Here is an 18954-nt window from a genome sequence, read left to right as displayed (position 1 = left end):
TGGAACTGGGGAAGGCATTTCTGGGCAGAGGTGGCATTTGAATTGGCTCTTGAAAATGAGTATGCACACACACTAACATTGCCTAGGAAAAGAATACCTAGGATAGCAGGAGAGTGAGCCCCTTCAAGCACCCCTACATAAATTAGTCTTTGGAAGTGGGGAATGTATAATTCTTTTCAATTAGGCATTAGTTTGGTTTTTTTCACCAACTTTATCCACTCCTTACACTTCCTCCTTCAGAAAAAAAAACTTCTCTTATAGCAAACAATATAATGTTAGTTCAAAAATCATCACATCAAAGTTAGGACACTTGTAATTGTTAGGGTGGGAACTTGTAGCATGGGGCTGAGAAAGAATTCTTGACACAAAGATTAGAATAGTCTTAAAGAAAGAAAGTTTATTTTATAGCCCAAAGGTGAGAAGGGTATGACATAAGAGAAAGAAAGAAGATCTGGACAGAAGGATAAAGGGTTGGGGGTTTTTATGGGGAGCTAAAGGGAAAAGAAAGTGATTGCTGACAGCTGATAGCAAAAAAGCAGCTGTGAAGTGGCTGCATCTCTTTTTCCCCTTTTTTCTCTTCTCTGTGATGCTGGCTTATTCGTCTCTTTGGATTCTAGTCTCGTGGGAACTGGAGGGGGCTGGGAGGGGGGTTGCTCTCACCCCTGCTGTCTGCTTAAGGCTCTTCAAGACTACTAAAACATAACTCCAAAGGTGGTTAAACAAACAAGTGGCTGTTGTGTGCTGTGATCTTTCTCTCTTTTTTTTCTGTTAGATAGTTTATTTTTCTCTCTGTTAGATAGTTTATTAGCAAGGCCATTCTTTTAGTAATTATTTGAAAAAAAACTTAATCAACTAAGCTCTGCAGTTGGAGGAGGGAGATGAATTGCTTTCCAGGTGATTTAAGAGATGCTTAGCACATACCTATAACAGCTGTTTCTACGAGTCAGGGAAGCCAATGTCTCATTGGTTTATTCTGCCAGAAGCTTCAGACTTGTCCGTAAGGTAGTGACTATGAAGTTGGATGAATAACTGTGGATTTGATCCTTAAAAATTACCACATTTCACCTAAAATGTGCCATTGCTGCAAGAAATATATTTCATTAAGGAAGTGGCCATAATTGCTACCAAAGAGGTAGGGTGATTTCATGGATGAAAACCATAAGGTACTTAAACAACACTGGAGGTTGTCTGACAGGAAGGTAGAGTAGACTCCTGAATTTATTAGCACTTGGACTGAGAATCTGAGAATCTTGATGTAATAATGATCTAGAATTCCCATTTCTCTTATGAGTCTAGTTACTAGTAAGCTATAGATCCCTCAAAAACCAATTCAATATCATAGGACCTGGCAATTCTACTCCTAGGTATATATCTAAGAGAACAGAAAACATGTTCACTAAGACTTGTACATCAATGTTCATAGCAATGTTCTTCATAATAGCCAAGAAGTGGAGACAACTGAAATGTTTATCAATGATAAATTGATAAAGTGTATACCCTTACAATGGAATATTATTCAACCATAACAATGAAGTAATGATTTATGCTACAACATGGATAAGCTTATAAGACATTGTGCTAAGTGAAAGAAGTCAGACACAAAATGCTACATATCGTACAATTCCATTTATATGAAATGCCTAGAGTTGAGAAATCCACAGAGATAGAAAGTAGGTTACTGGTTGCCAGAGGTTTAAAGGAGGGAGGAATGGCGAGTAACTACAAATAGGATTGGGGTTTCTCTTGGGGGGAAATAAATGTGTTCTAGAATTAGAACACATTTCTACACATTTCTACTCTTGGGGGTAATAAATGTGTTCTAGAATTAGACAGTGGTGATGATTGAAGAATTTTGTGGACATATTAAAATGGAATTATATACTTTAAATGGGTGAATTTTATATTGTATGAATTATAGCTCAATTAAAAAAACAAAACAATTCAGAGAGTTCAAACTTCATGAAGATTTCCCCGAGCCTCCTTTAGATCACAATTTCATTGTGGATTTACATAATTTTTTTGTAACACACAAGCCACCTCTGAATATTGTGAGCTCTTCTGAGGCAGGACTATGTCTTGTCTAAGTCTGTATCCTCAACTAGGCACAGTGCTTGAAACTCAGTATATACTGAATAAATACATGTTGAATTGAAGAGATTATTTTCTAAGACTTTACAATCTGTAGTAATACTGAGCAATCCATTTTAACATAATAAATATTATATATATATATATACTGTGTGTAAGACTTTGGTGATATAAAAATGAAAGAGGCATAGTCTCTACTATTGAGGAACTTACACATTTTTGGTGAAAATAAGTTTACTTACATACCTATAATACAAAGCAGAAAATAAGTGCCATGTGAATGGCATACTATCCATACCTCATAGTTCAAAGAAGTAAAAGTTAGTACCTTGGGCATGATGGGGAAGATTGGTAGAGGTAGTGGCATGAAAGTGAGCTTTAGGGATGTAACCAGATGTTAAAATGAAAGATTCAGCTGAGGCATATTCCAGAGCTATTGTGTTGAACCAAAATGAAAACAATTTCAAAGCTGGTAAAAGGCAAAAGGTGGTAAAAAGCAGTGGAGCTTTAAATTGCTGTTAAATAGCTCTTAAATTGTCACCCACACTGATGGCATGAAGTGATGTTGAATTGGAGATCAGAAAGAATCTCTTTGGAGAGATTTATTAGTTTTGAAGAATTTTACCCTCCTTAACTGGGGTGGGGGAGGGGGAGGGAGGAAGAGGAGGGAAGCAGGAGAAAGGAGGTGAAGGGATATCAAACCAAAGGACAGGACTTTGATGGAACCATCTGCAGAGCTTAATGTGTATCTTCCATTCACAAGAGCTGAGCCCTCATGACTTAATCATTTCCCAAAGGCCCCACGCTGGGGATTGTTTCAAAATAAGAATTTTGGGGAAATACCAACATTCATACCATAGTACCTTCCTCTTCAATTTTTTGGAAGAGTTTGAGAAGCACTGATATTAGTTATTCTTTGAATATTTGGTAGAATTCAGCAGCAAAGCCATCAAGTCCTGGGCTTTTCTTTGATGGGAAACATTTTGTTACTGATTCAATCTCCTTACTCATTATTATTCTGCTGAGATTTTCTATTTCTTCAAGATTTAGTCTTGGTAGGTTGTGTATGTCTATGAATTTATTCCTTTCTTCTGGGTTATCCAATTTGTTGGCATATAATTGTACATAGCAGTCTCTTATGATCCTTTTTATTTCTGTAGTATCAATTGTAAGCCTCCTCTTTTAGTAATAATTTTATTTATTTGAGTCTTCTTTCTTTCTTTCTTAGCCAGTCTAGCTAATGATTTGTTGATTTGGTTTATCTTTTCAAAAGACCAGCTCTTAGTTTTGTTGATCTTTACTATTGTTTTCTAGTCTCTATTTCATTTATTTCTGATATGTTATTTCTGTTCTATTCATTTACTTTCTTCTACTAAATTTGGGCTCAATTTCTTCTTCTTTTGCTAGTTCCTTGAGGTATAATATTAGGTTGTTTATTTCTTCTTTTTTGATGTAAGCATTTATTGCCATAAACTTCTCTCTTAGAACTGCTTTACTGTATCCTATCAGTTTTGGTATGTTGTATTCCCATTTTCATTTGGCTCAAGATATTTTTCAATTTCCCTTTTCTTTTTTGACCCATTGACTGTTCAGGAACATGTTGTTTAATTTCCACATATTTATGAATTTTCTGAAATTTCTCCTATTATTGATTTCTAGTTTTATACCATTGTGGTCAGATCAGAAAAGATATGATTTCAATCTTCTTAAATTTGTTAAGACTTGTTTTAGGCCGGGCGCTGTGGCTCACACCTGTAATCCTAGCTCTTGGGAGGCCGAGGCGGGCGGATTGCTCAAGGTCAGGAGTTCAAAACCAGCCTGAGCAAGAGCGAGACCCCGTCTCTACTATAAATAGAAAGAAATTAATTGGCCAACTGATATATATATAAAAAAATTAGCCGGGCATGGTGGCGCATGCCTGTAGTCCCAGCTACTCGGGAGGCTGAGGCAGAAGGATCACTGGAGCCCAGGAGTTTGAGGTTGCTGTGAACTAGGCTGACGCCACGGCACTCACTCTAGCCTGGACAACAAAGCGAGACTCTGTCTCAAAAAAAAAAAAAAAAAAAAAAAAAAGACTTGTTTTATAGCCTAACATATGATCCATCTGGGAGACTGTTCCATAGGCACTTGAGAAGACTGTGTTTGCTGCTATTGTATGGAATGTTATATATACATATATTAGGTCCATTTAGTCCAAAGTATAGTTCAAAGCTAATGTTTCCTAATTGGTTTTCTGTCTCAATGATCTATCCATTGTTGAATGTAGGATATTGAAGTCCCCAGCTGTTATTATATTGCAGTCTATCTCTCTCCTCAGATCTATTAATATTTGTTTTATATATTTAGGTGCCGATGTTAGAGCATATATATTTATAATTGTTATAATATTCTTGATGAATTGATCTCTAAATGATTATGTAATGATCTTCTTTGTCTCATTTTACAGTTTTTGATTTACAATGTATTTTATATGAAATAAGTATAGCTACCTCTGCTCTCTTTTGGTTTCCATTTCATGAAATATGTATTTCTTAAAAATAAAGTGAATTTCTTACAGAGAACATGTATAAGAAACTCAGCCTTATTCATTCAGCCAGTCTTTTGATTGAAGAATTTACTCCATGTACATTCAAGGTAATTATTGATAGGTAAGAAAGTACTAATGCTATTTTGTTAATTGTTTTCTGATTGTTTCATAGATCCTTTGTTTCTTTTTTCCTCTTTTGCTGTCTTCCTCTGTGATTAGATGATTTTCTCTAGTGGTCTGCTTTTATTCCTCTCTTTTTACCTTTTGTCTTTCTATGTGAGGTTTTTGCTTTGTGGGTATCATGAGGCTTACATAAAACATCTTATATACGCTATTTAAGCTGATAATCCTACACCTTTATTCCACCCCCCCATTCTATATTTTTGATGCCACAGTTTATATCTTTTTATATTTATCTCTTAATAAATTATTGTACCTATTATTTTTAATAGTTTTGTTTTATAACCTTCATACTAAAGATTTGATTTATATACCACCAATACAATATTACAGCATTATGAATTTGTGCACTTAGTTTTACCATTAAGTTTTATACTTTTATATGTTGTTATGTTACTAGTTAGTGTTCTTTTCTTTCTGCATAAAGAACTCCTTTTTGCATTTCTTGTAAAACAGATCTTGTGATCAGCTTTTGTTTGTCTGGGAAAGTCTTTACCTCTCCTTCATTTCTGAAGGACAGATCTGCTGGGTACAGTATTCTTGGCTGACAGGTTTTTTTTTTTTTTTCCTTCAGCACTTTGAATATATCATCCTACTCTTTCCTGGACTGTAATGTTTCTGCTGAGAAATCCACTGATAGGGTTTTAAGAATTTCCTTATATGTGATTTGTTTCTTTTCTCTTGCTACTTTCAGGTTCCTCTCTGTCTTTGATTTTTGACAGTTTTATTATAATATGTTTGGTATAGACTTGTTTGGATTGAATCTGGTTGTAGTCCTTTGACCTTCCTATATCTGGATATTTATATCTTTCCTAAGATTTAAAAAGTCTTCTGCTATTGATCTTTAAATAAGCTTTCTTATTTTTTGTCTCTCTTCTCCTCCTTTAACTCCTATAACTCAAATATTTTCTCTTTTAATGTTGTTCCATAAATTCCATAAGCTTTCTTCATTCCGTTTTATTTTTTCCTTTTTTTCCTCTGACTACATATTTTCATATAACCTGTCTTTGAGTTCACAGATTCTTTCTTCTGTTCTTGATCAGATCTGCTGTTGGTGCTATCACATTTTTATTTCATATATTGTATTTTTCATCCCCAGAATTTCAATTTTTTTTTTTGTAATTTCAATCTCTTTATTGAATTTCTTGTTCTGGTCATTTATTGTTTTCTTGGTGTCATTGAATTCTCTGTATTTTCTTGAAGTTCAGTGGGCTTCCTTAAAACTAATATTTTAAATAATTTATCAGGCAATTCATATACCTCTATTTATTTAGGGTCAGTTACTAGTGCTTTATTTTGTTTCATTGGTGGTGACATGTTTCCCTGATTATTCCATGTTGCTCTGATGGTGTTATGGGCCTGGATCCTGAGACCATAGAGTTGGTATTGGGTCCTGGGTCCATGGGGATTGGCCTAGAATATGGTCTGCAAGGTGGGCCTGGAGCCTCAGTCCATGGGGGCCAGCCTGATACCAGTGTATACTTGGGTGGACCTGGACTCTAGGTCTGCTTCAGCAGGTCTTGGTCCTGAGTTTACTGGAAACTGGGGCCAACCTGGTACTGGGTCAGGCATGGACCCTGGGTCTCCAAGGCCTGGTCTGGATTCTGGGATTGCAGATGCTGTCCTGGTGCCTGGAGCCATGGGCACCTGCCTGGAGCCTGGATCTGTGGGGGCTGGCCTGGAGGCTACATCTTCTAGGGCTGACCTTGGTTCTGGGGTCCCAGTGGTTGGCCTGAAATCTGGGTTGACAGGGGCAGTCCTGGACCTTAGGTCCATGGTGACCACCCCAGCACTATGTTCTACTGAGACAAACCTGGACCTTACTCTGCTGGAGTAAGCCTGGACTCTAGTTCTCCTAGAGCATGGGGCTGCAGGGGCCAGTCTGAAGTGTAGGGCCACAGGGATCAGCCTGCCACTTGATGGGCCTGGCCCCTGTGTCTGCAATGTCAGCCTTGTGCTTGAGGTCAGGGGTGCTGACCTGGCACTGGGGTGGGCCTAAAGCCTGGGAGCTGTATCAGCCAACCTGGCTTTAGGTTGGTATTAAACCTGGGGCAGGCCTGGAGCCTGAGTTTGCAGGGTAGGGCTGGAGCCTGAATTTGTTGGGGCTGGCCTAGCAGCAGAGTGGATCCAAAGCCTGGAGCCAGAGGGACTGGCCAGATATTGGGACCAGTCTGGAGCCTAGGAATGCTTGGGTTGGTCTGGAAATTAAGCCTGCTGAGCAGACTTGGAGCCTGAGGCAGTAGGATCTAACCTGGTTCCCAGGTGAGCCTAGAAATTCATTCCACAGGTGGGAGTCAGGGGCTGGAGTCAGGGGCTGTGAGAGCCTGAAAGTGCTGGGTTTTACTGTGGAGGAAGTCTGGTGCTCTCACATCCCTCATCTTCCCCCAAATGGGAGTGTATGTTGTCTCTCTTCACACTGTGCCGCCTGGTATTGGGGGAGGGGTGACATGGGTAGTATAAAATTCTCCTTCATGGCCGGGCGCGGTGGCTCACGCCTGTAATCCTAGCTCTTGGGAGGCCGAGGCGGGCGGATTGCTCAAGGTCAGGAGTTCAAAACCAGCCTGAGCAAGAGCGAGACCCCGTCTCTACTATAAAATAGAAAGAAATTAATTGGCCAACTGATATATATATAAAAAAAAAATTAGCCGGGCATGGTGGCGCATGCCTGTAGTCCCAGCTATTCGGGAGGCTGAGGCAGAAGGATCGCTCGAGCCCAGGAGTTTGAGGTTGCTGTGAGCTAGGCTGACGCCATGGCACTCACTCTAGCCTGGACAACAAAGTGAGACTCTGTCTCAAAAAAAAAAAAAAAAAAATTCTCCTTCATATCCTCTTCTATGTGTCTTTTCTTATTTCTGTGCTACACTCAGGTGCTGTAATCTCTCACCTGGTTTTCTTAGCTCTTGTAAAGGTATTTGTGTGTATGAATAGTTTTTCAAATTGATATTTCTGCAGGGAGACTGGTGCTGGAAAGTCCTATTTTGCCATCTTGCTGATGAAGACATTTAATACTTTTCAAATACAAAAATTCATAAGAATAAGATGTAAATGTACTTGAAAATACTTTAAACATAATTTATTATAATATAAAAATAAAATATTGCTTAAATATTACATAAAATAAAGTTTGAGGTTAAAAATAAAATAGGATTCTGATTTTTTAAAAGTGTACTTAGTCCATTAATGATGTCATCATTGAGTTTTGAAAAACTTTCCAGTTGCTAAAAACTTCTTTCTGAATCTATGCTGGCTAAGGAAAAGATAAGGAGATAGTTGTAAGTTGCTTTTTTCCCCCCAAGACAAGAGTCTTGCTCTGTTGCCTGGGCTAGAGTGCCAAGGCATTAGCCTAGCTCACAGCAACCTCAAACTCCTGGGCTCAAGTGATTCTCTTGCCTCAGCCTCCCAAGTAGCTAGGACTACAGATGTGCACCACCATGCCCACCTAATATTTTCTATTTTTAGTAGAGACGGGGTCTCACTCTTGCTCAAGCTGGTCTTAAACTCCTGACTGCAAGCAATCCTCCCACCTCAGCCTTCCAAAGTGTTAGAGTTACAGGCATGAGCCATTGTGCCCAGCTAAACTGATCTTAAATATTTTTCTTTAGCCCACTTCTATGAGTTGAATGTGTCCCCCAAAGTTCATGTGTTGGAAACTTAATCCCCAGTGCCACAGTGTTAGGAAGTGGAACCTTTAAAAAAGTGATTAGGCCATTAAGGCACCACCCTCATGAATGGATTAATGACATTATTGTGGGAGTGGGTTCCTTATAAAAGGACAAGTTTGGCCCCCTCTTGCTTTCTTATCCTGTCTTGTCCTCATGCCTTTTACCATGGGATAGTGCAACAAGAAGGCCCTTTCCAGATGCCAGCTCCTCAATCTTGGACTTCCCAGCCTCCAGACTTGTGAGCCAACAAATTTTGTTCATTATAAATTATCCAGTCTCAGGTATTCTGTTGCAGCAGCACAAAACAGTTAAGACATCCTTTATCTACAAACAGTCCTATCTCTTGGTTGATAACTTTGAGGAGATTGGGGGGGGCATTTTTTCCTTTCTTTGTAGAGATAATTTTTTAAATTGATAACTGTTATGGTTTAAATGTTTGTGTCCCTCTAAAATTCATATGGAAACTTAATCCCCAATGCAATAGTATTAAGAAGTAGCACATTTAGTAGGTGATTAGGCTATGAAGGCTCCACTCTCATTGATAGGATTAATGCCCTTTGCCCTTAAAAGGGGGCTTCAGTGAGTGAGTTCTCCTCTTTTGCCCTTTTGTGGCCCTTCTGCCCTTCAGCCATGTGAACAAAGAGCAACAAGGGCCATCTGTGGAGCAAAGAGCAAGCTTTCACCAGACATCAAATCTGCTGGTATCTTGATCTTGGACTTCCCAGATCCCAGAACTATGAAAAATAAATTTATATTATTTATAAATTACCCAATCTAAAGTATTTTGTACAGTAGCCTGAATGGACTAAGACAATAACAAACGGTATTTTATTTCTTTCTTTTTGTTTTTGCTTTAGAGAAACTATTTCTGATTTGTCTTCATTTTCCCATCTCATATAAATGGAGATTCTAGTGCAGATGCTATATTAATACCAATGGTGTTCTGTTCATATTCCATTCTTTGTAAACCTTTGTAATAGATAAGAATTATTCTTGTATTGGAAGCTTTGTTAGTTGTTATTTTCTTTTATTTCTTGAGGATTATGAAAATACAAAAGATAGCTTTCTTAATAAGTCAACCTATATTTGATTCCAATTTTTTTTCAGAATATTATGGGGGTACAATCATTAAGGTTACATACATTGCCGTTGTCTCCCTGATTCCAAATTTTAATTAAACATTCCTCTGGTATGTCTCTGGACATAAATGATTCAGATTTCAGATATTTTTAAACTCCAAAATAACAGTATCACAACAACAGAAATACCAGCATTTCAGTACTTTAAAACAGCATGGAATACCTAAGTAGTGGAACATTGAAAACTGATATTGTAAATCACTCTTCTGTAGGCAATGGGGGAGCCAATAAAGATGTTTAAAGAAGGAAATTACAAAGATGTATAAATACAGACACACTCTGTTAGAGCTGTAAGAGTTGTGGAGAGTATCAAGCCCACCTCATTCTGCCAAAAGGTCAGCAACTTCAGCATGAGTCACTGACAATGCTCACAGGAAGTAGATTAATGAGGGAAGGAGAGATGGGAGAACAGCATGGAAGACATCTGTTGTTTTCCTCTCAACCTCCATTCACCCTTTTTTTAGTAAAAACAGCTCTCTGAATCTCCTGTGAAGAATTGCCTGAATCCCTCATGGCTCATGTGGTTTGGGTAGGTTTGACTTCCCCTTCAACTCAAAGGATGGTCAGAAATGATTGGTTCAGGAGTTAAGCATGTGTCCCAAATCTGGCAAATGATTCCTCTGAGGCTTAGGATTTCTGCTTGCATGGGGGAAAAAGCTCTTTATCTCCAGTTAGACTGAGTAGTGAAGAGAGTAAAACTGCTAGAGCCATTGTGTGATGCAGCAGGGAGCTCTGAGTCACCAGATAAAGTTTGAAGACAAAGGCAACAGACTGGGAGATGGAGCTAGAGGCTACAAAAGAAATCCAAAAGCAATGTTATCCGAGCTTCTATCCTGCTAAGCCATGAAGCTGTTCTCCTGAAGTTTTCAATTTGTGGGCTAATCAATTCTTTTGTCTTTTTTCTTGTTAAACCAGCTTGAGTTAGGTTTCCTGCCATTTGCAACAGAAAGAGTACTAAATGATATTCAAGAAAAAAGCAGGAAGTCATCTATCAGGATTGAGGTGAATGAAAAAGACCCCCTGGAGAGAAGTCATGAAGGAAAAACAAAGTTTCTATCTCTCATGTTAGAAGGGTATTATCTATGCTAAATACAAATTACCATCCCCTCCCCAATATAAGTTTAGCAGTATAATATCTGTGACTCATTGTGTGGGATTAGATATCAGACAAATATAGGTTCAAATTTAGATTACTCAGGCTCTGACACTTAAGATCTGTGCATTCTTGGGCAAATTACTTAACTTCTCTGTTCCCTAACTTCAGCTTCTTTCTCTATGAAATGGTGACAGGATAGGACCCACTACTTGAGTTACTATAAGGATTAAGTGGCCCATTGCATAATTCAAGGTATATGGTAAGCACTCAACATTCCATTATTATTATTATTGTTGTTACTAATGTTTTTTCCCTTTTCCACGTTTACTGCAGACATCACTGGGGGAAGTAATTCGTTGGAGGTAAAACTATCAATGTTACCTGCCTCAACATCTATCTTTACCTCCTTCTCTACCATCCTAATAGAAGAGATGACCCTTAATTAAAGATGTAACCTTTCCCCTGTTCAAGGCTGATCCCTCCTCCTTTCTTCTATATCACATCTTCTCCCAACTCCTTAGGAATTTTGCTCTCTCAATTATTCCTTTTTATCTTCTTGTTTCCTCTCCACTGGCAATTGCCCCCTCATTTCATAAAAAACCCTCCATACTAAAATAACCCCCTCCTTGTTATGCACTGTGAATTTTCTTCCTAATTTTATTGATCATAGTTTGCATACAGCAGGTGTTCAGTATCTTATAAACTGCATACAATACATACCAATATCAATTGTCTTTTTGATCTTATTATAGCTTCACACTGATCTTTCATTTAAGTTTTTTAACAGCTCTACTGATATGTAATTCACATACCATACAATTAACTCATTAAAGTGTACATTTCAATGGTTTTTAGTTTGCACATTTGTGCAATCATACCACTATCTACTTTGGAAAGATTTTCATCATCCTGTACTCATTAGCAGCCACTCCTTCTTCTGGGTTTGGGATTGGCTTGCTCTTCATTTTCAAACTCCTTCAGATGATTCATTAGATTGTTGATTTGTGATGTTTCTGTTTTTTGGATGTGGGCATTTATGGTTATGAATTTTCCTCTTCTGACTGCTTATGCTGAATCCCACAGATTTTGACAACTTGTGTCCCCTTTGTCATTTAGTTCAAAAACTCTTTTGATTTCCATCTTAATTTCCTCCTTGACCCAATATTCAGCAGTCAGTTGTTTAATTTTCATGACTTTGGGTAGGGTCGAGTGTTTCTGTTGGGATTGAGTTCTAATTTTATTCCACTGTGGTCTGGGAAGATACACGGTATAATTTGTATTTTTAAAGATTTGTTGAGGCATGCTTTGTGGTCTAGAATGTGATTAATCTTAGAGAAGCTTCCATGAGCTGATGAGAATAATGTATATTCAGTGGTTTTGAGGTAGAATATTCTGTAAATGTCTGTTAGGGCCATTTGTTCTAGAGTTCCATTTAAGTCCATTGTTTCTTTGCTTATTTTCTGCTTGCAGAATCTGTCCAGTTATGTCAGTGGGATATTGAAGTTCCTGGCTATTATGATGCTGCTGTTCATAATTTTGTTTAGATCAAATAGGGTTTGCTTTATGAATCTAGGTGTACTTGTGTTAGATGCATAAATATTTAGGATTGTTAGGTCTTCTTATTGATTTGTTCCCTTCATCATAATGATCACCTTTATCATTCTTCAGTTTTGTTGATTGGAAGTCTATGTTATATGATATGACAATGGCTATACCAGCTTTCTTTTGGTTTCCATTTGCATGTAATATTGTTTTCCATCCCTTTGAGTCTGAATGAGTGGGTTAGATGTGTTTCCTGAAGACAGCAGATACATAGCTTGTATTTTTTTATCCATTCAGCCAGCCTATGTCTCTTGAGTTGGGCATTCAAGCCATTCATTGAAAAAGCCATTTATTGAAAAAAATGACAAGTGGGGTGGATTTCTGTTCATCCTGTTGAGTAGAACTTCATTGCTTTGTTTTGCCTCTCAAGCCATTGTGGTCTCTGGGCTCTGACCTTTAGCTTTTAGACACTAGTGGGTGTCTATTGTATTGATCCACGTATAATGCAGTTATGAGTACTTCTTGCATGGTAGGTTTAGTATTGACAAATCTCCTTAGTGTTTGCCTGTCTGGAAAAGTCTTTATTTCTCCCTCATATAAGAAACTTAGTTTTGTAGAATACAAAATTCTAGGCTGGGCATTGCTGTGTTTGAGAAGACTGAGAATGGGGCCCCAATCCCTCTGGCTTGTAAGGTCTCAGTTGAGAAGTCTGCAGTTAGTATGATGGATTTTCCTTCATAAGTTAACTGCTGCTTTTGTCTTATGGGTCATAGGAGTGCCTCTTTCATGTTTACTTTGACCAGTCTAATGACTATTTGTCATGGTGATTGCCTCTTTGCAATGAATCTCCTAGGGGTCCTTTGAGCTTCTTGAACCTGGATATCTAGATTTCCAACAAGGCCACGGAAATTTTCTTGGATTATTCCCTCAAATGGGTTTTCCAACCCTCGTATATTTTCTCCTTCTCCCTCAGGTATGCGTATGATTCTTATATTAGGCATCTTTACATAGTCCTATATTTCTTGTAGGTTTTGTTTGTTCCTCTTGTTTCTCAGGCCTTTCTCTTTCACTGACTTGTTTAACTTGAAGGTGTCATCTTCAAGGTCTGAGATTCTTTCTTATGCCTGATCTAGCCTGTTTTTAATGCTTTCCACTGTGTTAGTATTTCCTTTAATGAATTTTTCATTTCCATAAGCTCTGTTTGATTTTTTTTAAATAATTGAATATCCTTAGTACATTTTTCATTCATTTCCTGCATTATTTTTATGGTTTCTTTGTTTTGGGTTTCCATTTTCTCTTGTATTTCATTGAACTTCCTTAAAATCCATATTGAAAATTTATCTCTCATTTTAATCTTTTCATTTTTGTTGGCATCCATTGGTAGGGAGTTATTGTTTTCTTTTGAGGGTGTCCTTTTGCTCTGATATTTCACATTTCTAGAGTTTTTTCATTTATTCCTTCTCACCTGGCCTCTTGGTCAAGACCTTGGTGTGCAAAACCTGGCTTATAGGCCTGTCTCTGAGTCCCTAGGATTGATCCCTGAGCATGCCAAGGAGGAGAGTGCTGGTTCTGAGATGCCTACAGGGTGTTCTAGCAGGTTTGGTGTACCTCTCAGGTTACCTCTGACCTGCTGTCTTCACCTCTTCCCAACAACATGTAGTGAGTGAGTTAGGTCCCCCAGCTTACTCTCAGTGGGTGTACTTGTGAGTGTGAATCAGCACATACTATTGTCTTGAGTTGGAAGACACTCTGATGGGCTATTTCATTGTTCTTCCTATCATTAGTTGATATTTGTATGACAGAGCCAACTGCCAAGATGTTCTTTTGTGTCTGTGGTAGACTCTGCCCCACCCAGGTGGAATACTTGAGTGCCCCAAGCTTTAGGAAGGACCTTGTAGCTCCCAGGGGGTTTCTTGATCTCCACGACCACCTAGGTGGGGGAAAGAGCAAGGCAGCTCATGTGTGAGCCTGAAAGGCTTTGCAGTCTTGGCAGGGTGCAGAAGTTGCTTTTCTGACCACTCTGGTAGGAGGGTCAAGACACACTATCCAAACTGGAAGGACTGTTCACAAGGAAGGAGGCGAAACACTTGTATGCTAAGGCCTGAGACTGGGTGTTTTCCACCCTAATTAAGTATCACAGTTTTTCTGTGGGAAGGAGCAGGCATTCCCCCAAATGGCCACTTCTTAGACCCCCACACGCCCTATAAAGTCAGTAAATGCTGTAAAGGGCATGCAAATTGACCTCCCTCTCAGTAGGTGGCCCTTGCTGGAAGAAACAAGCTACAGTGTTGTTTGTGGGTCTTGTAATCGGCTCTAGTCCCTCAGGAGAAGCACTTGAATGCCCCAGGTTGTAGGTGGGGCTCTGGAACTTCCAGATGAGTCCTTAATCTATGCCAGCAGAGGCAGGTGGGAGAGTGTGGCTGGGTGGGGCTGGAGTGGGTGAGCTTGCCCTCAGGCTCCACAAAGGCTGGCAAGGTAGCTGTTTTGGAAGGGATCAAAGGTCTGCTCCCAGCTTCTGGGCAGAGCTGCCAGGGAAAGGCTGAAGGGGCTCCACCCAACCAGAAAGTCTGTTTGTGGAGGCACGTCCATCTGAGACTCCTAAACTGGTAGTCTGCAGTGGGCCACACTCCTCTCCCCCCTCTTCTACTTCACAGTCTCCCTGTCTTTCCTGAGTCTGATGACAGGCAGGAGCTCAAACCAGCCAAGCTCCCCCATGACCGTGCAATGGGCTGCAAAGCCCCCCACCCAGGATCCTGGCCTGAGCTGAGGATGCAGCCCTCCCATGGGGGAAGAGGTGCCCAGTGAGCACATAGCAGCTAGGACCAACACTCCACTCTCTCTGTTGATCTGCCATGCAGGCTCCCTCACCTCCCTAGGCCAAGAAGGTCAATCCCTGACCGTGCCAGGAAGAAGCACACTTGTCCTAAGTCACCCATGGGGTGCCCAAGCAGGATCAATGTCCCTCTGCCTTGGGGCATGTTCTGCTCTGATAGAGCCGCCAGGCAAGCAGCACCAGGGAGGGCTGGCAAGCAAGGAGCTCACAGTCTGTGCACCTCTTGGTTTGCTACTGGACCCCAGGAGTATAGGCCTGAGTACCACACCCTGTAGAAGCCTCTGTGTGGTGGCTCAATTGTCACTCTTGGCAGCCATGGGTGGGGGAGAAGGGAAGGAAAAGAGTCTGTATGGAGGAGTGCTAGCACTCTGGTCATCTCCAACCCTCTCTCTGGTAGGTAGTCTGTCCAGAATGTCCAGGATCTGGAGTCATGTAAAGTATCCTGGACCCTCTGGGTTGGAGTTGGGAAACATCTGTGTGGGAATGAGCAGGACGAAACCTGAGGAGTTGAGGCCCCCTGGGGGAGGACACAGGCACACTGGGTGGAGAAGCAATATGGCGCCTGCCAGCTCATCTCGGGTCTGTGAAATTGGGAAGTGCCCCAGGGGGCTGGGAGCCTGGTGCCCTGTCCATAAGCAGTTCCCGGCTCACTGGTGGCAGCAGCCTTTTGGGCTCCTGTGGGCAGAAAGTCTCTCCAGCAGCTTGGGAATCCACTGGCTGTCAGAGATGCAGGGGAGGGAGAAGCAAACTGCTCTACCTACCCTTCTCACTGGACTCTAATCCTCTCAGGGGTTGATCTTTGCTGATATCTTGCTACTTGTTCTGCATTGCAACTTCTCCCCATGGAGTCTCCCGAAGGCTCCTTCCTTCAGACCCACATCTGATCCATGCCTGTTTGTTCATTTTTTCTTTCATATAAAACTTCTCCTTCTTACTGAGGCACTCTGGCAGCTGATGTGTTCAGTCAGCCCATTTCTTCTTCTTAAAACCTTTCTTCTCTTGGCTTCTTTGAATAAGTCTTTATATTCTACCTCTCTGCCACTCCTTCTTACTGTCCTTCTCAGGTTTCTATTTCTTTGCTCTTACTTTAAATGGTAGGGTCCCTCAGAGTCCTGTCCTAGGCCACTATATCCCATTCAATCTGGGCATCTTATCTACTCCTTTTGTTTCAATTATTAACCATTAGCAGAGGAGTCTTCCATAAATATTCCTAGTCTAAACGTATTCTGAACTCCAACCTGCATAATCAACTGTCTAAAGGGCATTTCTACTTAGATGCTACACAAGTACCTCATAATCTACATATTCAAAATTAGCTTGCTAATTTCTGCTTAACCTCTTTCCCAGGTCAATGTCATTATCTGCAAGTTGCCCAAGGCAGAAATTTAGGCATCATCCTCCCTCCTTTCTCCCTCTCACTCTTTATTGTTAATATCATCCTTGACTCCTTCCTCCCTCTTACTCTTTTTCTTTTTTTTACCCCTTCTTTTCCAAAACCTGAATGCCAGAACACCCTCTTACTCTTTATTGTTAACTATTTCCTAAATGTTTCATACCTGGATTGCTGCAATGGCCTTCTAACTGCCCTTTTTCCAGTTTTGCTTCCTTCCAATCTAGAATGATACCCTGGAGGGAAAGGTCACAGTTATACTGGACATTAGGTTATAAATATTTGCTATAGTTACAAATTTTAAATTATGCTCCAAGCTTCCTGGCAACCAAGGCAAAAATAAAGGGAAAGTAATCTTCATACCTCTTAATGCTTGTTCTAATGCTAATGCTTTGCTCTAAACCAAATTTCTCAGGAGGAGATTTATACAGGAAGAAATAAGTGATGTAATGGACAATATCCTCAGTGACATTCCTATGATATATCCTATTATTTCATTCAGTTAGCATTTATGGAGTATCTACCATGAGCCAGGCACTGTACTCACCACTGGAGATAAAACAGTGAATGTAGTTGTTTCTTATCTAATTTCATGATTGAAACAGAATTTTTGCATAATATTAAATACAACCTTCTGAAGACAACTTGGTGAGGGGAGGGCTTGTTTCCCAAGGTATCCCCGCCTGGTGGTAAAACCAGGGTTAATATAACAGCCACTCAGTGTCCTTGCATTACTTCCCACTCTCACACCCCCGCCTGCCCTGATCTGTCCCAGAGCATGATTTCAGGTCTTCTAGCCTCTCTTTTAAACTGCAGCTTACTACCACCACCACACCATATAGCACACATGAAATAGAGGACTTCCCAAAGGTTGTCTCATATGTGCTGACAATGCTTTCAATTATCACGTGGAATCTGTTATTTTCCAACATCACCTACTCTGGCTTCCTTCAGAGATCTGCTGCTGAGACATCCTCCACCCCTCCCCCAGCAACACACGAGCCAGGATAGGATCACTGCTATTGCTCATACAGGTTAAAAGGTGCTGCTCAGGATGATTATCACGTCTGTGTCAAGGCTGCCAGAGTGCAGCGTGTGGACTAGGGTTGCTTTGTTCATTACTGCAGGAGGTACTGGCATCCAGATGCCAACATTACATTGCCTTGAAGCTGCTAGGTTGTGCTAAAACTACTAAGGCTGCTGAAGGGCCCTTTTGAATTGAAGCTGTACCACGTTTTCACTGAACTTTTGAGAACAGCGATCTCTAACCATTGAGGTTACATATCATTACACAGGTTCCAAAGCACTGTTGTCTGATGTTCTGATTTCTTACTGAGACTAGAGTAACATAGCCTTTTTGTTTGCTTGGACTACCATAACAAAATACTGTTGACCTAAAAGGAAGACCCTGAAGCACAAAATAAGTTTACTTGAGTCAAAATAAGGACAACTGCTGGGAAGATTCAGACCCAGACCCAAGTAATCTTGGATATGAGCTCCATTGTCCTGTGTTACAGGCAGGTTTTTAAAGGCAAAAAATAAATAAATAAATAAAAATGGTACAGGGAAGGGTCTGATACAAAATTCTGTCAGGAATTCTCATTGGTTTATAGAAATAATGTTTATTAGTGATTGGTTATGCATTGTTAAACTAAAGTGTATGGGATATAATGTCCAGTGAGGCATTATTAGGTTAATTCACAGCTGCTAGAGCAAATTAATGAATTCATACATTAAAAGGCGAAAGTAGGATGTGATTACTGTCTCATTTAATGCCTCTCTGGGACTAATAATTTGAAAGGGTTCACATTCCTCATTTAAACATTTTTTTTCCCTCAATACCACAGACTGGGTGTCATATACAACAGAAATTTATTTTCCCACAGTTTGGAAGCTGGAAGTCTGAGATCAGGGTGCCAACATGGCCAGGTTCTGGTGAAGCCTCTCTTCCTGGTTTGTAGATGTCGCCCTCTTGCTGTGTGCTTCCTCAGTGCCTGGGTATGGTGGGAGAGCTCTCTCTTCTTCTTTTTATAAAGCCACCAATCCTACACAATTAGAACATTTTTGACCTCATTTAACCTTAATCACCCCCTAAAAGCCCTGTTTCCAAATTTAGTCCCATTGGGGGTTAGGGCTTCAAAATGTGAAAGAGAGGAGGAGGGGCAACTGAACCTATAGCAAACACCTTTCAGTTTTTAATCATATCAGTACACACAATAAGACTCCAAAAAATTGAGTTCATGGACTGGGCCAGTGAGGAAAGTGTGACAATGTGCAGTGTTCCCAAATGACCCTGCCCCGACCAGGGAGAAATCAGAACCTTCCAGCTTGATAGCAGTCCCTAACATTTTGAGGGATTTCACATAAGATAATTTTCCCACTGTCAGGGAAAGGAGGTGAGGGTGTGGGGAGGTGGGATTGTGTCCCCCTATTTTGGTAGGGGGACAGGAGGAGGCAGAGGTCAGGTGCTGATGGCAGCAATGGGAGTAGCTGTAAA

The sequence above is a fragment of the Microcebus murinus genome, chromosome 2 (assembly GCF_040939455.1).
Source record: "Microcebus murinus isolate Inina chromosome 2, M.murinus_Inina_mat1.0, whole genome shotgun sequence".
Classification (NCBI taxonomy): Eukaryota; Metazoa; Chordata; class Mammalia; order Primates; family Cheirogaleidae; genus Microcebus; species Microcebus murinus.
This window is presented reverse-complemented; position numbering follows the sequence as displayed.